We start from the raw sequence: 25,680 nt of genomic DNA on the forward strand, positions 1-25,680 counted from the left end.
GGGAGCCTGGTACTTCCCGCAACAGGACGTACCGGTACGTCCTGGGGATAGCGCGAGATCACATATGATCCCGCTGTAACAGTGGGGGGTCATCGGAGATGCGCCCTCCGCTGTTAACCCCTTCCCTGCCGCAATCTAAGTAGATCACGGCAGGGAAAGAGTTCACAGAGGGAGCGCGCTCCCTCTGTGTCTCCGGCCGGCTCTCGCGATGTCATCGCGAGAGCCCGGCCTGTCACCATGGCAACAGGACACTGGCGTCCTGTATTGTCAATGCCTATGATCGCTGTATAAGCGATAAGGCATGGCAGAGCAGTAGCTCTGCCATGCCTTATGTCAGCGATCATAGGCATAGTGCTGCAAGTCCCTCAGAAGGACTCAAATAGTGTAAAAAAAGAAAAGAAAAATGTAAAAAAAAGAAAAATGTAAAAAAAAATGTAAAAAAACCCCCTTTTTATGCTTTTTCTAATATTAGCATTAAAAAAGGTAAAAAAAAAATTAAAACCCCGCATATTGGGTATTGACGCGTACGTAACGACGTGTACAAAGCGTTGAACATGCTTTTTATTTTGTATGGCAAAGGCCTTAGTCACACGGGCGTTTTTTCCCGCGATTTGCGGATCACATGACGGATGCGCATCCGCAAATCGCGTGACCGGGGACGAAAAATCGCCCGAAAATACTGCTCCTAGCCGCGTTTCAATAGAAACGGGCTGGAGCTGACCAGCGCATTGAATTCCATGGAGCTGGCAAGACAGCCGGCTCCATTGAAAGCAATGCGCTGCGGGCGAGCGCGGGATGAATTTTCGGGAAGGGCTTAAATATATAAGCCCTTCCCTGAAATTCATCCAGAAATGTGTAAAAATAAAAAAAATATATATACTCACCTTGTCCCGGCAGACCGAGTTTAGCATTTTGCCTCCCAAAAAATGCAATAAAAGTGATCAAAAAAGCCGTACCTTCCCCAAAATGGAACCAACAAAAATTACAGCTCGTCTCGAAAAAAATAAGCCCTTATAGAGCTCCGTACATAGAAAAATAAAAAAGTTACAGGACTTTGAATGCAGCTATAGAGAATAAAAAGGGGTTTTATTGCAAAAAAGTGTAAAAACCTAAAAGAAATATAAGAATTTTGGTATCGTTGTAACCGTACCGACCCGCAGAAAAAATTTAGTGTGTCATTTATGCTTCATGATTAACGCTGTAAAAAAAAAATAATAATCTATGTCAGAATTGATGTGTTTTCTCTCCCTGTTATCATAAAAAAAATAATAAAAGTTTTACGATATAGCCTATGTACCCAAAAGTGGCACCGATAAAAACTACAGCTCGCCACGCAAAAAACAAGCCCTTATAAGGCCGCGTCGACGGAAAAATAAAAAAGTTATGCATTTTGAAAAATGGAGATGGAAAAATACCAAAAATCGCTTGGTCCTCAACGCCAAAATAGGCCATGTCATTAAGGAGTTAAAGAGAGGTTTGTTTTCTATAGCGCACATGAAAATCAGGATTTGCACCCCAAAATTGATAGCCCTGTTTGTACTGTGTACAGAAATATACCCATAGTGGCCGTAGTCTTATGTATGTATGCACTATGGGGCCAAAAACTAAAAGAGCTGCCGGTGGCTTTTGGAACAGAAATTTAGCTTGAATGTGTTTTAGGCCCCATTACCACTTGCCCATTGCCAAAATGATACAGAAACCCCACAAATGACCCCATTTTGAAAACTAGACCCCTTAACAAATTCATCTAGGGGTGTACTGCACATTTTGACCCAACAGTTCTGAAATAATCTAAGCAAAGCAGAATCAAAGAATTACGATTTTGATTTTTTGGTAATTGTATAATATGAAAAACAGTTTTTTTGTACAGCACACATGTGAATGAAGACTTGCACCCCAAAGTCGAAAACCCTGCTTGTCATGTGTTCAGAAACATACCCATTGTAGCCCCAATTTACTTATAGGACGCATGGCTAGGCCTGTAATGGAGGGAACATCCTTTGGCTTTCAGGGCACAACTGAATAAATTCCAGGGCCCATAGCACACTTGTAGAGCCATCAAGCTGCCAAAACAATTACCCCATTTTTGAAATCTAGATTCCTTAGCTCATTTATCTAGGTGTGTACTGAGCATTCTGACCCCACAGTTTTTTGCAAAAATTATTATAAAGCAGGTGAAAAATAAACTAAATTTCTTTTTTCCCCCACAAATATATCATATTCATGATGATTGTCTTTGTTTCAAGCTGATAAAACTGAGGAGACCCACCGCAGAGTTTATAGCACTGGTTCTTGTGTGTTCAGCAATACCCCCATTGTAGCCCCAATCTGCTTACTGGACACTTGGCTAAGCCTATAATCAAGGAAACACCTGTGGCTTTCTGGCCACAGCTGAATAAATTCCAGGCCCCATTGTACACCTGTGCAGAAAAAAAAATTGAAAAAATTGACTCCCTAAAAATAATCCCCCCCATCCTTCCTGGCATTCTTTAAATCTTAGATGAAAGTAATAATGTAAAACTGTACAGTATGTCTTAAAACAGGGTAATTATAGAGGCCTGGTGGGGATGGGCACATAGGGCAATAAAACCGGGTATCTCTCATCCCCCATGCTTGCTGTGAACCCAACATTTTTTTTTGGGGGGGGTATTTCTTGACCTCAGTGGCAAGGATGGGGTGTGGAGTTTATGTGTCTATGTGTTGCTCCCCATTACTTCTTCCGAAGGCTTCCCGCTGTCAGCGCGTTCCAGCTTCTGGTTCTCCGTGGCCTGTAGTAGCCTGACCTGACCAGCAACACCGCACCTGAGCTAGCCGCTGGGAACCAGAAGCCAGGGAGCGCTGACAGCGGTATGCTCCCACATGGCTCTAGTAGTATTAGTGACCCCTTCAGCAGCCCTAGTAGTAATATCCCCCACCCCATACAATTATAGTCAGCACTGCTCCTCCTCTTCTCGGTGCTGATTCTGGGTGCACACTGCCGTCACTGTGTGAGCCTGGAATGTTTCCTCCCTGTTCTCTCCTGCAGAACTAAGGAGGAGAGGACTCACGGGAGGAGGATGCTGGCTGCACACACTGACATCAGACAGTGTGCTGGAATCAGCGCTGCCAGCAGCAGCGCTACGTGGTTAACGTCCAGTAAGCTAAGACACCCCAGCCATAATCACTACTGTGGTGAGCAGCTCCCGTTGGCTCGTGCCAGCAGAGAGGGCTCTGTGTGCTGCTTCTGGCACTGGTACCATAGGGTTGCCATCACTGTTTTAGAGTGTGCCGCTTAACCCATTTCCTTTGTTTTTCCCCTTTCTTTGTCAGGACTGCTGATAGCATCCATGGGCGGGAGGAAATGGCTTCAGATAGTGATAGTGATGCCAGCTCATTTGTATATACGCAGGCCAGTAGGGCTGGTTTAGCCAATGTGGGGGCAGCAGCAGAGAAGGCAGCATTGACCTGCCAGCAAGCAGCATCGACCTCCCAGCAAAGAACATTGACCTCCCAGCAAGGAGCATCGACCTCACAGGAAGCTCTCCCTGTGCGACCAGCTAGAAGGTGTCGTCGCAACAGGGAGAGAGGGCCTGTTGGCCGTTATGTGAACACCAAGGTCTATGATTTTTTGCGTGCACAAAGAGAGATGGATTGGGCTGGGGCAATGGTCCACAGTTTGGCAGCCTAAAGTCGCCGAATTGCTGAACATCTGCAGCTGCCACTCGTTATGGCATTAACATCAGTTGTTGAAGTGCACACGACCAATCCAGGGTGATGCATTTTTTTAACTGCATACATCAATACTGTATCGATGGTAATTTTGCAGCCAGTAATGTTCAAGTGCAGGAACGCCCATACTTGTCCCCCCCCCCCCCCCCCTTCCTCAGCAGTTTGGCCCTATTCCACAAAATTCTCATTACCACTATGTGCAGCAGCCCACAAGCTTCTTTCTCCCACGCACAGGCCAGAGTTCTCAAATGCCCATGCAAATTTCAGGGAGAAATCAACCTCAGGCTCCAGGGGCAGCACCATTGCAACACCATCCAGGGCAAGGTGTGGCTGATCAGGCCTTGCCAAGTACCTCTGCCACATACATTAATCTATAAATGTAAATACATGTATGCTGCTTCAATGTTGTTGATTTTATTTTTGTTTTGGGCTGTTTGCAGTTTTCTCGCCATACTTTGAAAAGTCCAAAAGTTTAAAGACCAAAATGTCTTAATAAAAATTTTTTTGGAAGGAAATTTTTTTTTTTCTTTCACGATCCTATCCATAGGTGATAGAAAGTGAGCACGGCGCATGGGCGCAGCACGCTGCCGGTGTGCCAAGCACATCCACCGGTCAGAAGAAAGAAGACCCGGCCGGGACAAAGGGGGGACCCACAGCGTCCGGACAGGTAAGTATACTGTCATTTCTTTTCTCATGGCTGCGGGCACAGGTAGAAACCGCAGCGGGATTCCACCATGCATGCCGGTGGACATTAGGCCTAAGGGCTTATTTACACGAGTGTATATCGGCCGGCGCCTTCATGTACGGTTCCATCGAAGCAGTTCCCTCTCCCCTCACTGCCTGAGACCTCTGGGGATGATGTGATATGTTCTGCGAACGGTTCCATTAGAAGGGCAAATAACAGTGGAGGCATAGGACAATCCTGTCTAGTACTGTTACTCATTGAGAAGGTTTGGGACATAAAACTAGAGGAGTATACCCGGGCATTGGGAGAATTGTACAAAGACATTGTAGCATATACAAAAATTGTTCCTCAAACCCAAATTTTTTGACGACAGCTTTCAAATAGCCCCAGTGCATCCTATCGAAATCGTTCTCCGCATGGAGTGATAGCAGCAGAGGCGGGGTATGACTAGATTCAGCCAGTTCGATCAGATTTATAAATCTTCTGGTGGCATCTGAAGTCTGTCTGTCCTTAATAAACCCCACCTGATCATTTTGAATAAGACTTGGAAGAATGTTGTTTAGCCTTAAAGCCAGGATTTTAGCGAAAATGTTCAGGTCCGAATTAAGAAGCGATATGGGCCTAATATCTGCGGGGGTAGTGAGTTGTTTGCCTGTTTTAAGAAGCGTAAATGTCAGGGTACCTAACATCTCTGAAAGAAAAGACCCTGAAGAAGTGACATGATTAAACATTTTTAGTAGGTGTGGGGCCATGGTGTTGGCAAACCTCTTGTAGTATTCATTGGATAGGCCGTCTGGACCAGGAGACTTGTTCAATTTTAACAAAGCAATGGTGTCCAATATTTCTAAAATGGAAATCTCTTTATTAAGAACTGAGAATTGTGATTTTGAAAGAGAAGGGAGAGAGATGCTATTTAGAGATGAGCGAACGTACTCGTCTGAGCTTGATACTCGTTCGAGTATTAGGGTGTTCGAGATCCTCGTTACTCGAGACGAGCACCACGCGGTGTTCGAGTCACTTCCATTTTCTTCCCAGAAAAGTTTGCGCCGTTTTCTGGCCAATAGAAACACAGGGAAGGCATTACAACTTCCTCCTGTGAAGTTCCAGCCCTATCCCACCCCCCTGCAGTAAGTGGCTGGGGAGATCAGGTGACACCCGAGTATTATAAACTGGGGCCGGCCGCGGCTCGCCACAGATGCACGCTGAGAGACATTAGGGAAAGTGCCATCCTGCTGTAGCTGCTATAGGGAGAGTGTTAGGCTGTTATCTTCGTCTTCAAGAACCCCAACGGTCCTTCTTAGGGCCACATCTGACCGTGTGCAGTACTGTTGAGGCTGCTTTTAGCAGTTTTGCTCATTTTTTTTTTTTTGTATATCGGGCGTGCAGACCATAGCGTCTTCAGTCTGCAGTCATTTTACTGAGTATAGGGGCAGTACTGGTGAGGCAGGGACAGTGGTACAGGGAAAGAGATATACTGGCTATATAGGCAGTGGGCTTTTTCAAAAAAATTGGAAAAAAAAATCTTTGGGCTGCCTGTGACCGTGTTCAGTTTACTGCGTGTCTGCTGGGGGTAGTATTCGCTCACTATTACCCAGCTAGGTGTTACTGCAGCCTTGCGCATAATTTTTTCTGGCTGCACTGTGCTTTCAATAACCACAGTCATCCTCCAACAGGGAAATCCATATACAGGCTATATAGGCAGTGGGCTTTTTCCCAAAAAATATTTGGGCTGCCTGTGACCGTCTTCAGTTTACTGCGTGTGTGCTGGGGGTAGTAGTCGCTCATTATTACCCAGCTAAGCCTGTGACCGTCTACAGTTTACTGCGTGTCTGCTGGGGGTAGTAGTCGCTCGTTAATACCCAGCCTTGCTCATTATTCATTTCTATACTGCTGCTAGTGATATGTTACTGGGGCCTGTCTAGACTGCTACTACTACTGAAATGGAACTAATACTGTGCTCCCCTATACTGCTGCTTTGGAATTGTTACTGGGGCCTGTCTTGACTGCTACTATTACTGAAATGGGCGGTTGGGCAGCATGTTACCCAGGAGAAGTGGCAGCGGAGTGTCATGCAGGCAATAATTGTGCTTTGTTGGAGGTAGTGTGGGGCTTAGCTAAGGTATGCCTTGCTAATGAGGGTTTTTCAGAAGTAAAAATTGTTGGGGGGGGGCCCACTCTTGCCGCTATTGTGGCTTAATAGTGGGACCTGGGAACTTGAGATGCAGCCCAACATGTAGCCCCTTGCCTGCCCTATCCGTTTCTGTGTCGTTCCCATCACTTTCTTGAATTTCCCAGATTTTCACAAATGAAAACCTTAGCGGAGCATAGGTCCCATACAAAAATGCTCGAGTCACCCATTGACTTCAATGGGGTTCGTTACTCGAAATGAACCCTCGAGCATCGCAGGAAGTACGACTCGAGTAACGAGCACCCGAGCATTTTGGTGCTCGCTCATCTGTAATGCTATTTAAAAAATTCTGAATGAGCTGCGGGTTGAGATGTGTCACATTCTCTACGTCTCTTAAGTTGTAAAGTGAGCTATAATATCGTGCAAATTCTTCTGCAATGTTGCGAGGATTAATGATTTTGTTATTAGAGGAGTCTAGTAAGAATGGGATTCTGGTTTTGGTTTAATTGGTTTTCACTCCTTTAGCTAGAAGTTTAGAAGTGTTGTTTCCCTAGCTATAGTTAACAAGTAGAGATGAGCAAACGTACTCGTTTAGGGCAATTTCGCAATCGAGCATTGCTTTTTCGAGTACCTGCCTACTCAGGCGAAAAGATTCGGGGGGCGCCGGGGGTGAGCGGGGGGTTGCAGAGGGGAGTGGGGAGGTGGGAGAGAGAGAGAGAACTCCCCCCCTGTTCCGCACTGCTACCGCCCGCTCCACCATGCCGCCCCCGGCCCCCACCGAATCTTTTGGCCCGAGTAGTCAGTTACTCGAAAAAAGTGATGCTCGATTACGAAATTGCCCTAAACGAGTACGTTCGCTAATCTCTATTAACAAGCTTAGATCTGCAGAGGTGAAATTCGTATTTATTTTGCATAAGGTTGTATAAGCGGAAGCGTGAAATTTTCAACTCTGATAAAGTTTTGTCCAAGAAGGGGTTTTTATTTAAAATCTCTAGTTGTTTAATGCGTGATAGGAGGTCATCTATTTCTTTAAATCTTTTTTTCTTCTCGTATGCCGCTTTTTTTTAGAAAGTGGCCCCTCATCACGGCTTTGTGAGCACACCAGATAGACGGGATTGAAGTATCGCCTGTATCATTTAGAGAGAAATATTCTTCCAAATGCTTTTTGATTTCATCTGCGAATTCTAAGTCATTAAGAAGAGAGCTGTTATGTCTCCAAGGAGATGATGGAGCTAAGTTAAACACCTCATTAATAGACAGGGAAACAGGAGCATGGTCGGACCAAGTTATAAGATCTATGTCCGACGAGTGAGATTTCTGTAACACCCACTTATCAACTAGAAAGTAGTCGATTCGCAAGTAAATTTTGTGAGGATGTGAGAAAAAGGTGTAATCTCTATTGTTGGTATGTAGGATTCTCCAAACGTCATATAGGTCACTTTAAGAAATATGGTCCTGTAACTCCTGTGCACTACCAACAGGCAAAGAGCCGCTTCTATCAAGGGAGTCATTGGGGACAATGTTGAAGTCACCGCAAATAATCAAGGCTCCTTGTTTGACACTTGGGAGATGGTCTAGAATTCCCCGAATAAAAGCGGGCTGTTTGGTATTGGGTGAGTATATTGTGAGAATAGTATATGGGATGTTATTAATCAAACATGATAATATAATAAATCTCCCTTCCTCATCCGCAACCACATCTAAACATTGAAAAGCTTCTGTCCATTTTACAGCTATTAGGACACCTCTTTTATTGTTGATAGCATGGGAGTGAAAAATATGCGGGAAGTTTTTGTTTTGAAGCCTAATTATGTCTTTTTCATTTAGGTGTGTTTCCTGGGCGCAGAAAATGTCACATTTCAATTTGTTAGCTTCTTTCCAGAGAATAGATCGTTTAAAGGGACTATTAAGTCCCTTCATGTTCAAAGATGTAATTTTTATAACTAAGAGATATATTGGGGTGTTTTTTGTGGGACGTCCTGTAGTTTCCATTGCTATCATTTTAGAATCTACATGGATTTTTGAACACTTTTTAATAAATTTTTCTTGAAGACCAGGTGACTAAAAACGTGCAATTCTAGTGTTGTGTAGTGTATTTATTTATTTTTGATGATGTTCACCATGCAGGATAAATAGTGCATTAAATTACTGGACGCAGTCATCCAAAATATGTTCTTTTTTTGTTTAGATTTTTTTAGTCTAAATATGGGAAAGGGAAGGTTAAACTTTTATTACCTTTTGTTTTTTTCTAATAGTTGATAAAACTTCTTTTTACTCATTTTTAAACTTTTCTTTAGTCCCCAGAGGGGACTTAAACTTGTGATCATTTGATTGCTCATTAAATACCATCCAGGTGTTATGACACCTTTTCTTTTTTATTCTCTGTTCTTGCATTGGCTTAATATGCTGAAGTTGTGATTTTTTTTTTAGAATTTTCCACTGCTGCCTTCAGATAGTAGCATGGGATGACATCACTGAGCGAAGCTCCCTTCAGGCTAATTATGTCTAGAGTAGCATGACCTGCTTATTAAAACCTGCAGCTTGTCAATCCATCTATATCATATTACAGCACCAGCTATCCATTGCCATCTGCGTATAGAAGAGTGTTCTTCATAAAGTCATTGTTTAACACTCCTAACTTCTAATTGCAACCATGAGGTATGTAAGATGATAAAATATGATGAAAAATGCTGCTTGGACGCACTTGAGTATTAAGAAGGCAACTATAGATTAAAGAAAAATGAAATATTACATGTAAGTTAGCTTGCAAAAAAGATCTGGTACTAATCATGATGGAGTTTCATCTTCTGTTTTCAGTCCGATGCCCTTCTTGAACCTTTTCAGATTTGACTTATGAGCACAGGTCTATGAACAAGTTACAGTACAGATTGAACTTTATATTCCATCCATTGGTGAACTGTTCCTTACCTGCATAGATTTGCTACCCAGTTGATTAACTATAGGTGATGCTGAGGTAGCTGTCCCAACTGGGTCCTGATGCATCAAGAGGCACACATGCTGCTTTACAATATGAGAAGATGCCAGAATTATAAATAGTAGATGGTAAAAAGAACACAACCACTGCTCATATGCCCACTCAGGAACCCCTTCGATGACCCAGAATGGAGAGCTACTCTGTAAGCACAGCTCCCGTTCTAGCTCCCGACTTTGTGCTGTCCTTGCATTACAGCATCACCATTCATTTGAATGGCCACCCTGTAATATTACATTTTCCTTCCAGCAATTGATGCAGGGGAAATGCCTGGGTGGCTGTAAAGTCAGCTATTTGCTGGGGTTGCAAGGAGTGGGACTCAGGAAGATTATTTGTTTGCCCTGGGTGCCACATTCTGCAAGGAGTTGTGTTTGATGGTTTAACTTCTTTAAGTTACTCTTCTGCCCAACAACACTTGGCAACTTTTTACTGCCTTCTCTACTTATCTAATCTGGTCATTGGTCAACCTAAGAAAAGTAACTAATGCTTACATAATATAGTGTTTTGTGGGATTGCATGATAATAATCACCAATAGAGAAATTCAAAACACAAATGAAAGAATAGAAATATAACAACTTTACTAGGGACCCTAATATAAAACCGTATAAAAGGCAAAGGCATAATCACAGAGAAATGCCAGACGGAGGCTAATAATGTGTAGCTCAAATATAAGTCCCATACTCTTACACACATATGAGGTATACCCAGGTATGACCATTTATTATGTAATCCAACCAATAGTATATAATACAGCAATAGAAAACAGACCAGCGAAAGACAATACTTATACATAGTGGCACACCAGACGCAATCAGGACATGGAGCCAGGGTGACGTCAAGACATCACCCCCAGCCCACGGCACTGTGCCTTCAGCGCATGTGCGCTGTCATTCTGAGCTGAGGTGTCATCTGTCAGAAATCCCTCAATGGGCTCAGTGTATAATGTGCCCTTCCTAACAACCCTGCTACGATATCTCCTGTGGTGTATGGACTGATTGGCAAACAAGGAGGTCTTTCTCCTAGCCGACCAATCAGCCATAATGGGAGTGCATTTGTCCCAGGCCCGCCACTACATGGGCACTAGTTATTGTTCACGTCTGAAGTATTCGGTGAAGAAGCGGACTCCTGTCAGCTAATTACCTCTATTGGTCATTTGTGGACATTTATTACATCTTGGTCTGATGTATTGGTGACGTCCAATAATAAGCACAAAAAGGCCATGTAAAATATGCGAATAGATGAGAATGAAATACAAACCCTCAGACTGGCACACACCGACACGCATTTCACATGACTACATAGTCAAGAGGCGAAGCTGTGGAACACAGGGGAAACACAGCTAGGAAAACATCATCTTGTAACATATAAATGGGGCCTTAATGCCGCAAGTGAATCTAATAAGGTAGGCAAATTGAAATTTGCTCCTTCGCAGATATCTTCCACCTTTCATTTCTTTCATTCAGCATTAGGCTGCCTGTCCACTGGCGTTGTGGTATCCCACGGCGGATCTCCTCTGCGGGAGCTGCCGCCTGGGAGCAGGAGCCTGCAGGCGGATCTCCGCAGTCAGCCTTATCTCACAGATAGGCTGACTGCGGAGGACTGCGGAGAATAGCATGCTACGATTTGCCGCCAGCGAGAGGAGAATCGCAATGATTCTCCGCTCGTGGACAGTGGGGAAGAGCGCTCCATAGCAATGCTATGGAGAGCGTTCACTGCTTTCCCCGGGGACGGATTATCACCGCGGGGAACACAATTAAAACTCGCCCACGGACAGGCAGCCTTAAATAATGCAGCACATTTAATTATTAACCTTTTCCAATCCACTGTCTTATGTCTGAAGACATTATGATTTAAGGCTGTACAGCTCCAATGTTGGAAGACATCTGTCAGGGTTCTCTTACTGTATATTGCCAGCCTCTCTGCTGTCGGAGCCTATCCAACGTGTCGCTTCATGCAGTACTGGCTTTAGCCAGCAGATAGTGCCATTCTATGATGGCAGAAAAAGAGTAAGCCCTCCTAGAAAAACCAGGATACAAATTGGATTGGAAAGGGTTAATGAGATGTCTATAGCAGTATATAACAATAAATAGACAAAAAGTAGCTTTACCGCATGCCCACACCCAGATTCCTCGTCTGTTTTCTTTTTTGGAGTGCGAACATAAATGTTTTCTCTCCTTCATTGTAGGTAGCAGCTCTGTGTTATAAAGCAGCTGATACATTATTGTAATTTTATTTCTTTTCTTATTGGAAGTAGCAGCTCTGTTTTATAAAGTAGGTGATATTTAAGTGTTAATGGCGATTTAAGGGACTTTTACTCACTTCCAGGGGAAGGATGACTTATAAGAAAAGGTATTATTAATAGTACAGTGTTACCCTAATGCACTATGTAAAACGTATGGTGAACGGTTAAACTGAAACATATTCCTCTTCTCTGTTCCAGATCACTTTTCATAAGGAATAGCTGTGACTTTAACAGTGAATAAGTCATCTTATAGTCACTGTTGATGCTGTTGAGCAACAGATGTTTTCCTGGAAGGCTGGATAATCTTCTAACACGAAATGTGACTAAGAAATTATTTGGCAACACATGCCTTCTGTTACTCTACAGCATGTGCCACAACCAATAAGCCAATTTCTTGTTTTGGGAAAATAGATGGAGAACTGAGGTATCTGTGTGACAAATAGGAGAAAGTGCCAGGCTGCTTGTGGCTTTTATCCTAAGTACACACATTTGAAATGCTTCTCAAACTGTGTGGTACACCTCATAGGTTTGATGTCCCTTAGCATTTCAGATTCAAAGTGTCCCAGACACTGGGGTACTGCTAGCCAATTGTGACCCTGCCCCTTAGCTAGGGGGAGCCGTGGCTCCCCGGCATGTACTGTTGCACAGTGCAGCATATATTTTTTCACCACTGCGGTTGGGAGAGGAGGTGCTGCTACCTGGGTGGCAGCCAGTAGCCAAATCAACTCTGCAGACTTCCCTGATGCACGGTCCTCCTAAGGCTGGGTTCCCACAGGGCAGATTCCCGACGGAAATCCTGCGGTTTGGCCGCAGCGAAAAAACGCGAGATTTCTGCCGGGAGAACCGCTGCTTCAAAACCCGCGGCGGTTTTAAAGCGGCCCGGCCGCTTGCTCTTCCGCTGCGTACAGCGCTCCCATAGAGGAGAGCACGGCCGCAGCGGAAAAAAAAAATAGATATGCTGCGGTCGGCAAATCCGCGCCGCAGTAGCGGCTTCTGTCGGCTTAGCCGCAGCGGATTTGCCGTCCCGTGTGTACGAGATTTCTGAGAAATCTCGTACACATGGCTGGCTAATCCCGGATTTAGCGACCACATGCGGATTTGCCGCGGCAAAATTCCGCACGGAATTTCCGCGGCAAATCCGCCCCGTGTGAACCCAGCCTAACACTGAGACTTCAATTGTGATTGCCACAACTGCAGTCTGTCAGTGCACCTCCCGCAACGTTCAGTGATAAGGGGACCTTCGTGGAGCTGTTGCTCCAGTGAATGGGCAAAGTTTCATGCGCTGCACATATGAAACTTTGCCCGTTCACACATCTTCCGCTCATCCGAGGAGCATTTTTTTTCATGCACATAGGCGCGCAAAAAACACCCTCATCTGAACGGGGCCTAAGGGGATGCAAACAAAGTTTTTATGTAGTCCAGGAAATGAGTCATGTTTGAAAAGCTTATGCCAAGGGGCTAGATCATGTAGATAAATTTGTTTTAGGTATGGGTTTAGGTATGCGTACAGGTGGGAGGTGGGGTCAAGCTGAACTCTGTGCCTTTGGTTACTCCCCTGGTCCTAGATTCATTGGGAGAGTCATAGAATCCTGTGAAGTCTGCACTCAGTAGATATAATCAGGCACTGCAGGCAACGTGGCTTGCACTGTTGTTACCATTTCTCTGAAGACACTATAGAAATTTGCACAATATATACAGGACATGTCTCTCTTTTGACAGAAGCAAGTAATAAAATCTCAGCTCTTCTAATGCCATATACCATAGTCTAAGCCAAGGCTTCCAACCATTAGCAGTGAAAATACAATTCCACTGTATATCCAAGCTTGACATCATCCTTGCTACAAATCTCAGCTGGATTTTTGACTGCTTCACAAAAGCCAGACTGATGCTGGCAAATCTTATGGAACTTTCCCCAAACTCCTTAGGTTTTCATTTAGAAAGAAGAGTCAGTTTTAAAGATTCTCAGCATCACTTTGTGGAAGGTTTACATCAAAAGAAATTTACAGTAAACTATCATATCCAGGAATAATAACTCACTGGAAGTTGTCAGAATTATTTAGCCAAAAAGTTACTTAGTAATTGTGGGAGAGGACCATAAAGGCTGAAAACCTTTCAGACATCATTCAATGAATGGCGATTTAAAAAGTCATTCTCAAAAATTTGATGGAGATTTCAAGCAAAACAATTGTTGCAGTCATTGGGGAGGAAACTACTATCTGTCGGGCAGGGAATAGGAGTACTAGGCAGCAATGCTTTCTATAAAGGTGGATTTACTGACTGTGCTACCGATGATGATTGCAATGAATATTAATGGTCATTTTTGTAAAAAGTTTAAGTATCAGCACCTCAAATTTTTGGATATTTCAATCAATAGGGGAATATTGGATCAACTCAACTGTTGCTCAGTGGGACTCCCGATCCTGAGAGCCCATTGGCACCCGATATCCACGATTGCCTGTAAAACCACCCTGGGTTCCAGATCCGGATCACCCGAGAGACGTCTCTGGGATACAGCCCTCCAGGGCTGTGATACAATATAGTAGGCAGCAAAAGGAAAAGATCCCGGGCTCACGGATCCCACGGGTTTAAAGAAGGACTCTGTGGTCCGTGTTCAAACTTCTTTATTAAAAGATGCAACGCAGCTGTGTTCACGCATGTTTTTGCTCGTACCTAGGTGCACATGTATGTACGTACCTAAGTGCGCACAAAAACACGCTAGTGTGAACGCACCCTAAGTCATTATATATACACATATATACATATACACACAAGCTTGAAAAGGGCAAACTGAACAATTTACCGAAACACGTTGCATCTTTTAATAAAGAAGTTTGAACACTGACCGCAGAGTCCTTCTTTAAACCCGTGGGATCCGTGAGCGCGGGGATCTTTTCCTTTTGCTGCCTGCTATAATGGTCATTATTGGTTATACATTCATATCATAGCTTTCCTGTTGCAATATTACAAAAAGTGCAGCAAACTGTGATACGAGTAAAACTGCAATGTTGAAAGGCATCCAAGAACTTTCAGTGTTGATTTCTGCTAAAATACTCACAGCAAATGATGCAGAAAATGCTAAACTCACTTAACTCCTCAAAATAAAAATGATACTAATAAAATAACAGTATTTTTAAGAAACCTGCCTTGCATTAAACTAATGTCACCGCTTGACGTCCTAGTGTCAGATTGGGACTGAGGTGACCAATAGATATAAAGTATAGGATCGGCAGCATCCCACCAAAAAGTAACAGTGACGTTTCGGCCTTGCAGCCTTCGGCCTCCTGTCCACGGGCGTTGCGTTATCCCGCAGCATATCTCCGCTGCGGGAGCCGTCGCCCCCCCCCCCCCCCCCCCTGGGAGCAGGAGCCAGCAGACGGATCTCCGCTGTCAGCCTATCTGACAGGTGGGCTCACCGCGGAGAATGCTGCGAATTGCCGGCCACGAGCGGAGCATCACAATGATTCTCCGCTCGTGAACAGGGGCCGGTGCTTTCCATAGCAACGCTATGAAAAGCTTCAGACAGCATGATTCGCCAGCAATTTACCGCTGGTGGAATCACGTCCATAGACAGGGGGCCTTCCTTAAGCTCCTTGAGCTTGAGGAAGGCTGCAAGGCCGAGACGTCGCTGTTACTTTTGTTTGATGGGAGAATAAAACTACAAATTTTACTGCATCCCTAAATGCTGCCGGTCCTATACTTTATATCTATTGGATTTCTATGGAGTGGAAGGTTTGAGGCTCCACTACTGGCTCTGCATATGGTGGCCTGACCGGATTTGGGAGGATACTGGTGCTGCTGATACAATTTACATTTCATATTTGGGACTGAGGTGACGTCACAGTGTTAGCCCCCACTTACCTGACCTACACGCCAGCGAATGCTCAGTGTCATTTAGGAGTTGGATGCTGACCTGAGCATTTCTCTGCTGCTGTGTGGATGGATTGGTCAGCTAGCGTAGGAGACATGTTTCCCAGCAGACCAATAAGCACCTAATTGTATACATCTATCCTAGCTCAACCCTTATGGGGAATGCTTGTATTAATTCTAGTCTGAAGGTGTTTCTGGTCTGGTCGGCGGCTCCTGTCCTGTTTCCTGTTCCACTGTCAGATAAGTCTGTTTGGTATTAACATCTATCTCCTAACTTATTGCTTATGTTACATTTGTATTACATCTGATTAATTACGTGCTTATCATCTATACCGTACACATTGTTATTTATTGAAGTAAACATTAATAATGTTTTTCATTTAGGGAGAGTCAGATTCCTGACGTGGGGTTGCCCTCATCAGGGTGAGTGTTCTGCTTTTAGGTAGGGTCTCATTGCATAAGTAGGTTAAGACAGACTTCATGTTCCCCAACTTTTTAGGTTTATTCTAAATATTTTGTGTTCTCTTTGTTAGTATATGGTGTGTATATCCATCCTTTTAGGAAAACAAATGATGTTTGATTTGCAAGAGGCAGTTTGTGTCCAGCTTGGATGTAACATCTATAAAAAGTTATAAAAAGATGGTCAATCTACAGTAAAAACATTAAATAGACAAAATAGACAAATAATCAAAGATACACAGTATTATACTTATGCTATACATGCATTAATCTATTCAAGACTTTCATGAATTAAGGAAAAACTAGATGAAGAACACAGATAAAGTCATAACTACAAAATCCCAACCATGTAACTTCAGACATGCCAGATCAAACAACTGCCATCGTGTTTATTTTTATACTGTGGATTTGGAGTGGAATTTCCCAGTCGCCATTATATTAGCTTGAAAGTCTTGTCAGTACTGAAAACTGAATACTATAATAAAAGTGCTAAAGAAATGCACAATCTATTATTAAAATGATTACAAACAATATCTATGCTGTCTGGACAGCAGTTATATGACAAGCAGTGTAAATTTCACTAATGGTAATGTAGCAAATAGTATAAAGAATGCAACATCAATTAACTGCATAATAGAACAACAATAATATACAGCAATCTTAGCCTCTGGCCAAACTAGTGGCATAACTACTCATTATGGAGCAATGACAGCTATGACAGGACCATTTTTGGAATGGAAGGAAACAAATCCTCACAGATCCTTTTGACTTGGGTACTTAAAGTTTTAAAGGGGTTGTCTCACGCCGAAACGGTTTTTTTTAAAAATTCAATAGGCCCCCCTGTTCGGCGCGAGACAAACCCAAGGGATGGGTTAAAAAAAAAAAAGTTCATTACTTACCCGAATCCCCGCGCTGCGGCGACTTCTTTCTTCCTTTACCAAGATGGCCGCCGGGATCTTCACCAACGATGCACCGCGGGTCTTCTCCCATGGTGCACCGTGGGCTCTGTGTGGTCCATTGCCGATTCCAGCCTCCTGATTGGCTGGAATCGGCACACGTGACGGGGCGGAGCTACGAGGACCAGCTCTCCGGCACGAGCGGCCCCATTCGCCAGGGAGAAGACCGGACTGCGCAAGCGCGTCTAAAAACGCCAGAAGACAGCGAATTTAGACGGGGACGCTAGCAACGGAGCAGGTAAGTGAATAACTTCTGTATGGCTCATAATTAATGCACGATGTATATTACAAAGTGCATTAATATGGCCATACAGAAGTGCTGAACCCCACTTGATTTCACGAGACAACCCCTTTAAGGTTTTTGACAGGGCTATAGCATTTATGGCATTTTTTATAGCAAAATTATTGCCATTAAAATATCCCAAACTGATTTATACATATATCCCAACTTGATTATTCAATTCTAACGCAAAAGAATTAGCGTCCAAATTTTATGTACGGAATCTAATTCTCTCACTTCCCAATGTCATAAAAACTTGAAATTTGGCACGAGCATGGATTATGTCATAAGTAGGAAAAGTTAATGGGTCCCAACTCAATTATTTAATTCTAAGCGCAAAAGAATTAGCGTCCAAATTTTATGTACGGAATCTAAGTCTTTCACTTCCCAATGTCATAAAAACTTGAAATTTGGCAGAGCATTGATTATGTCATAAATACGAAAAGTTAATGGGTCCCAACTCGATTATTCAATTCTAAGCGCAAAAGAATTAGTGTCCAAATTTTACGTACGTAAACTAATTCTCTCACTTCACGATGCAACAAATAATTACACAAATTTTTACCGCACAAATGTGAAATTTGCCATGACCATTCTTTGCGTACTAAATACTGGAAATTTAAAGGGTTGCAACTTGATTATGTAATGTAACTAATAACACACATCTGTACTGCACAAACTTGAAATTTGGCATAACCATTCTTATGTTATGTAACTAATAACATATCTGTACCCCACAATATATGAGACCGTTATCTTCTCAGCAAAACAAAACGCATTTAGAAATATGAGTATATACTGACAGGAATAAAACTGACTGTCGTATGTATTGAAATGCTGTAAAGTACAAAAGGAAGTGGACATGGACTGCTGGGATGGAGTATGCCTTTAAGCATAACAAGGGGCTGCAACCTTCAGTCTGGGTAGGAAATTTGAATAAAAAGGGCGTTACCTTTCAGGGTAAAAATGAGGAGAGTGTGAGAGGTGGCACATTCTGTGGGGTGACATTTTCACATACAGTCTGAGATAAATCTCTCTCCTATCTGCCTATACACTGAGAGGATCCTATCTGATCTGTGTGTTATGAGCAGCGTGTGTGAGGTGGCACATTCTGTGTATAAATCTCTCTCCTATCTGCCTATACACTGAGAGGAATCTATCTGATCTGTGTGTTATGAGCAGCGTGTGAGAGGTGGACATTCTGTGGGGTGACATTGTCACATACAGTCTGAGATAAATCTCTCTCCTATCTGCCTATACACTGAGAGGATCCTATCTGATCTGTGTGTTATGAGCAGCGTGTGTGAGGTGGCACATTCTGTGTAGTTTTCCGTGTGAACACCAGATAAACACCAGTACCAAATTAACTCGAGCGAAGTCGGGTATATCAGCTAGTATGTGTATATATATATATATATATATATATATCTCAGAGTTTGGGATATTTTAATAGCATATATATAAAAAAGATATATACACACTTGAGTATATATAATGACTTATGAACAGATACTGCCCTTCTTCTAACTATAATGCAAATCATGTGATTCCATGGAAATAATGGAAATATGCTACGTATATCTCTCACTAGAGTACAATAAAATAAGCCTCTAAAAATAACCTAACTATTGCCACCAGGGTAGCATCAGCTAGCTTATCCAAACTGATAATAGAAGTCACATGATCTAACCACTACTAAACCTGCTAGCAAGAGGATGGTGATGTCAAGAGTAGTTTCCCATATTTAAAGATAACAATCAAAGCCCAAATCTCATGAGCTTATAGTTATAGTTTTCTCATGGAAAAAAATGTGTGATAAGCTGGTTGGGGGAAATCCTAAAAGTGCCACACCAAATAAACATTCATTTATCCTGAAATAATTATTCAGTGATCTTTTTTTTCCAGTTACCTAGATTTACAATTTTCCATGATGTAGAAATGCACTTTGGTTATACTAATTATTAAGGTTCTTTCAATGTTTCAGCGCAGTGTTTCTCACTACATTCCTCAAAAAAACCCAGAACAGGTCATGTTTTCTAGATTTCATTAGTATTAGCAGGTGAGATAATATAGTTATCATCAGTGTATCAGGAATTACTACTGGTGTTTTCTTTATGGGATATCCTGGCTTGACTTTATTCTATACAGCTCTGTTCATGCTCATTTACAAGGTTATTCCCATCTGATAGACTGATGGCAAACTGCAAGGATATGCCATTACTGTAGGACCATTGTGGCTCCGACCTCTAGGTCTCCCACCAATCATGAGAATGAAGGGGAAACAGCACTGCTTTAGATCTTGGTCCCCTTCTAATTGTTCCATGTAAAGCAGTGTTACTGGCCTCCTGACATCAAGACCTATCTCATGTTTGCCCAACAGCACAGGCGTAACTTGAAGCTTCTGAGCCTTGATGCAAAATCTGTAAAGGCACATTTGCATGAAGCAATGATCGCTCAAAAGTTGCAAAAAAAGCGATCATTTGAGAGATAATCATTGTGTCTAAACGCACGGCCATCGTGCACTTTTTGTGCACTGCTAGCTGATTATTAAATTCAGGCCAACCTAAAAATCGTCCTGTGGTCTTATCAGGACCGCACGCTGAGTTTTCCACGGGTAGTGCTGATAGCATTGTTTTAGCTATTTAACCCGTTGGAGAACAAAGGAGCTGAAAGCAGATAAGAGCCCCCCTGCTATTAACTGCATTCAGCTAAAGGCTTTATTTGCACACTAATAAGCTCTTAAGTAGCTGAGTAGCTACTTAATAGTTTATGCAAAATGATCGCTTAACCTCTTAGTGACAGCCCTATCGTAAAACTACGTCCTGCTGTTGCAGGACGTGTATGGAGGGAGGTAGCGGCGCTATCTCCCTCCATACAGCGCGGGCATCAGCTGTTTATTACAGCTGACACCCGCGGGCAATAGCTGCGCTCGGCCTTTAGGCCGAGCGCGGCTATTAACCCTTTAAATGCCGCTGTCATTTTAAATCCCCCGAACGCTGTGCAGGGGTCCCGCACGGCCCCCCCGCGGTGAGATCGGGGGAGCCGTGCAGGTTTCATGGCAGCTGGGGGCCTAATGAATGGCCCCAGGGCTGCCTTAGCAGACTGCCTATCAAGCCATCCACACCGGGTGGCTTGAAAGCTGCCTGTAAAAAAGCAGTATGACGTTATGCTATTGCATTACGTCATACTGTAGGAGTGATCAAAGCATCGCATGTTAAAGTCCCCCAGGGGGACTTCAAAGTAATGTAAAAAAAATAATCAATAAAGTTTTTTTAATTGTTAAAAAAAAAAAGTTCTAAAAGTTTAAATCACCCCCCTTTTGCCATATCCATTATTAAAAAGTCAAAATCATAAAATAAAAATATGTATTGGATATCGCCGCGTCCGTAAAAGTCCGATCTATCAAAGTAGTGCATTATTTTTCCCGCATGGTGAACGTTGTCTGTAAAAAAAAAATAAAGAACGCCTGAAATACACTTTTTTAGTTACCCTGTCTCCCAGAAAAAACGCAATAAAAAGTGATCAAAAAGTCGTATGTATTCCAAATTGATACTATCGGAAACTTCAGGACATCCTGCAAAAAATGAGCCCTTGCATAACTACGTCGACAGAAAAATAAAAAAGGTATTGCGCGCACAAAATGACCGCAGAAAATAATTGAAAAAGATTAAATATCTTTAAAAAAAAAATAAAAGTACTACAGCAAAAAAAAATACTATACAAGTTTGGTATCGTAGCAATCATACTGACCCATAGAATAAAAATATCTGGTCGTTTTTGTTGCAATTTGTGTGCTGTAGAAACAGGACGCACCGAAAGATGGTGGAATGTCGTTTTTTTCCATTTCTCTCCGCTAAGAATTTTTAAAAAGTTTTTCAGTAAATTATATGGTACAATAAATAGTGCCATTGAAAAATACAACTCATCCCGCAAAAAACAAGCCCACATACAGCGACGTCGATGGATAAATTAAGGAGCTACGATTTTTTAAAAGGGAGTAGGAAAAAACAAAAATGGAAAAAAGCAAAAAAGCTCCGTCACTAAGGGGTTAAAGCTGTCAGTCAAACTGTTGTTTGAGTGATTTGTGAGTGATCATCACTCTGTGTAAATGGGCCTTAACAGGGCCTCCGGAGTATAATGTTTTTTTTATAGTACTGGGCTTACTATATGGAGAAAAGAGCCATTATGGGCCCCATAAGGCTCATGGCCTTGGATCCAACTGCATTCTATTGACTTTCTCCTCATAGTAGAGACAGAAAAAGAGGTGGTAGCAGTTGTTGAAGGAGATGATCTTTCAGCCAAGTTGTCTGAACCTGCCGCTTTAGGCAGGACCAGATGACTATTGTATGTGCATGGGGGTCTCCCAACTTTCCCCCAAATCAGTATCGGGCCATTGAATTTCAACACCCTGTCCTTTTGTTTCCTCTGAAGATGAGCTACCGCCAGAGCTACATGGCAGCATCTTTCTCCTCTCTGCTTTCCCAAAACACATGAATGCTTGGCTGAAGTGAGCACTCATGTATATAGGGAAGCTGGGAGAAAGGTTGCTGGCTAAACAAGTGTTCAGCTCACAGCTATTGAAGGTGCATTGACACCTTCACAAAGGACCTCAATGATTCACGGCATAGGGGCCCTGAAATGTCTGATCCCAGCATCATTTAAACTACTGTACATATTTCCACAGTACATGCAAACCATGTATTGGTATAGTAGACATTCTACATATGTAAAACGTTGTGTTCAAATGAAAAATGAATTATCAAATAGATCACAAAACCGAACATGAGAATGGAAAAACAATAGAACTGAAAATGACTGGAACAGCTGTTGTACGCTACATAAATGCTCGGAATATCATTTCCTTTTAGTTTTGTATTAGAATTTTCCACCATGAAGTATATGTCTTTAGGATCATATATTGTATAACATATTACTTTTCCTTTAATCATCTACATGCTCACTATATTTTAAGCTGATATAATAAAAATGCACCAGTAACAGCGGACATGCTACCATATACAGTGTGTAATATTGTTTTGATGGCATGAAAGTGTGTTTTTTTTATGACAAGTGGACTGTGGGATCATTTACAGGTCATTGCACATTTCCACTACAGAGAAGATGGAGAATTCAGCACAGAGCCAAACCACACTGCTTTTTCAGCAAAGAACTGAAGTCAAGAGATGCTTATTAGACTGAAGTCTGGAAAGTCTATTAAGTTCATAACATTTGCGATAACAAACTTGCATCATCCCTCAGTGCCTCAGTGACTAAAATTGTGATTATAAATAGAAGCAAGTGAATGAAAACACATTTACGTGTACTGCGCATCTATATTATAGTCAGAGAGAAGGATTACTATGTCCCCACTGTGGCCTGATCAGGCTAGATGATGTTCACAGATAAAGGAAAAGTGGTAGGCTTTCTCTTTCCTCTCTCACATTCTAAGTCAAAAGACTTTTTTTGTAGTTTGTTTCATAAAGTAATATTTATGCTTAAAGAACTTAAAAAGCATTGCACCGTGATTGTAAGTTACGATCCCAAGTACAGGGTCCCATTGGGTCCTCGGTTAGGGAAAGAAGCAGTCTCAAAAACACGATCCAAGCTCTTGTATAATGACTACCATCCATACTACAGGACCCTTGGCCAGGGGCCCCATTCTCAGGTTCAGTAGAGGTCCCAAAGGTCAGAATCCCATCTATCTGCAAGATACCCCTATCCTGTGGCTAAGGAATAACTTGCAAACATGGTAGAACCCCTTAAAAAGAAAAATTTCATCTGTTTTATTATTTTACATCGATGCATTCCCTCTAGGAATTCAAGTTTAAAGGGGCTATTAAACCACAAAAAATTATCACCTATTTGTCATCATCTGCTATATAACACTACTCAATAACTGCTAAATAAAAGCAAAGTAAAACCTATTTGAGGTGACGACCCAAAATTTCAGTGAAAAATGTATTTGGAGAGGTGTTCCTCACAAAGAAGAGGGTCAATGTACAAAGCATATCCCCCAAAAAATCTGATCTAGATTGCGGGTACTCTCCTCAAAAATTGGTCTCTGAGATTTTACTGAAGTTATGCTGCTGTTTGCATTGCTAGCCTTAGGTTCAATACTACAGTATTGGGTCTGCTGTTTTTTCAAAAACATCACTAGATCTGTACATAAGCTTTATCTGGTATTGTCTCTCATGCCCATTCAACTTAATGTGGTTGTACCAAGATTACAACGTATTTCCTATCCACAGAAAAGGGGATAACTTGCTGATCGTTGGGGATTTTACTTCTAAAATGACCACTAATCTTGAGAACGGGGATGCTGTGTCCCTCGTCCTCCTCACTGTGGGTTTACTGCATCCCACACAATGAGGAGAAGACTGAGTGGAGTGTTGGTCACACAAGTGTGCTGAGCTCCATTTACTTTCAATGAGTCTGCCAAGATACTCGGGTATTTCCATCAGCCCCATTGAAATGAATGAAATGCCAACCACGCATGCTTGACCAGCGCTCCATTCAAATCCAAAAAGCAACTCCCACAGTGACAAGCAGAGGGAGAAACAGAGCCCCCATTCTTAAGATCGGCAGGGGTCTGAGTTGTGAATAGGGGATAACTTGTTATCTTATTCTATGATTCTATAGATATTAGAAAAAACTTTCTGACAGTGAAGGTGATCAATGAGTGGAACAGGTTACCACGGGAGGTGGTGAGTTCTCCTTCAATGGAAGTCTTCAACCAAAGGCTGGACAAATACCTGTCTGGGATGATTTAGTGAATCCTGCACTGAGCAGGTGGTTGGACCAGATGACCCTGGAGGTCCCTTCCAACTCTACCATTCTATGATTCTATAGATATTATTTCAACCCCTTTAATGAATGTGAACTGCAATACCAATTACAGGCCATGGACAGATGTGGTGCTGTTTCTGCAAACACAAACAATGCTTTTTACTAATCCTGGATAAGCCACCTTAAAGATCTTTCAAACTTTAGTCATGCCCTTGGTAATAAGCCAATTATAGAGCATACAAGTAACAACAAACTTACAAAAATGAATATGTTAACCCTTTGCAATCCAATTTTGGATTCAGGGTTTCCTAGGGGGCTCTCTCTTTCTGCCATTATACAATGGCGCCATCTGCCTGCTATAGCCAGTACTGTGGTATGGGATATGCTGGAGAGACCCCCCGACAACAGAGCGGCCAGTAATATACAGTAAGAATACCCTGCTGACAGTGGATTGGAAAGGGTTAATATGGTGGTTCACCCACCCTGAAACTGTAGGCAATAACTGATAATAACTAATAAGATGTAATATATACACTGACTACACACAAATAAACACTTTGAAAGGACATAATTCTGGGCAGCTGGACATGCCATAAAAGTTAGATTAGTGGAGACTTCAGGAACAAGCAGGCCCAGGGCCCCAGTTTTAGTAGTCACATTTGTCGTAAGTTAATGAAAGCAGATTTTTGCCTCTTGAAAGACGAAGCAGAAATAATAATATGTTATAACAACTACTTTTTGCAAAGAATGCTGGCTCCATGCCTGCTCCTCTACATTGTATTTAATTCCCTAAATACCCTTGTCCTCTAGCTATCCCGCCAATTATTTACTTATATTAGTTCTCCAACTGTTGCCCTTTAGAAATGTAGATTCGCTTTGAGCAACTTCTACAGATTTGATGGAAGCATCAGATGTTAACCCACATCAGTTACCACTGTTCCTGCATCTGTTGTTTGAACAAAGGGTATTGTGCATGTGATGTAGTAATTCATTGTGAATGTATTATCCTACAAATGACTTCCATAAAGAGGAGCACTTGTGCTAATCATTGCAAATTATTTGTGAAGTTCTGCTTCTACAGCTTTTAGACACATTGAAAAGCTGCAAGAGATTGATTGATAGATTTGGAGAAATAGAAATTAACATGTATATTACGGAGCAGTAGTATGACCTGTATGTAAAATGCATTAATGCACAACTGGGAACAGTAAAGGGACGAATGAAAAAGTGCTAATCACGTATTGCCTAGTCTAAGGAGATGTATGACTTATATATCTTCATACAGTAAGAAATGTGGGGCTTTGGTTGAAAGTGGCCAAATAGCTGAAAAGGCAAACAGATTTTAATTTTACATTAGTTTTGGCATGCTTAATGTTTGTAATGAAACACTAAAAGCCTGTTTCGGGAAAGGAGTATGAGTGTTTCCCAATGGGTATGATTCATGTCATATGGAGTCGGGTTGACTGCAGAAAAAGAACAAACAATATTGCTAATATTCTTTTGATGTCAGTTCAGCACAGGAGACCTGTTTTTACTTTCCGACTGCAAGTACAGAGAAGAGAATACATGTAGTAAT

This window comes from Eleutherodactylus coqui, chromosome 2 (genome assembly GCF_035609145.1).
Source record: "Eleutherodactylus coqui strain aEleCoq1 chromosome 2, aEleCoq1.hap1, whole genome shotgun sequence".
Classification (NCBI taxonomy): Eukaryota; Metazoa; Chordata; class Amphibia; order Anura; family Eleutherodactylidae; genus Eleutherodactylus; species Eleutherodactylus coqui.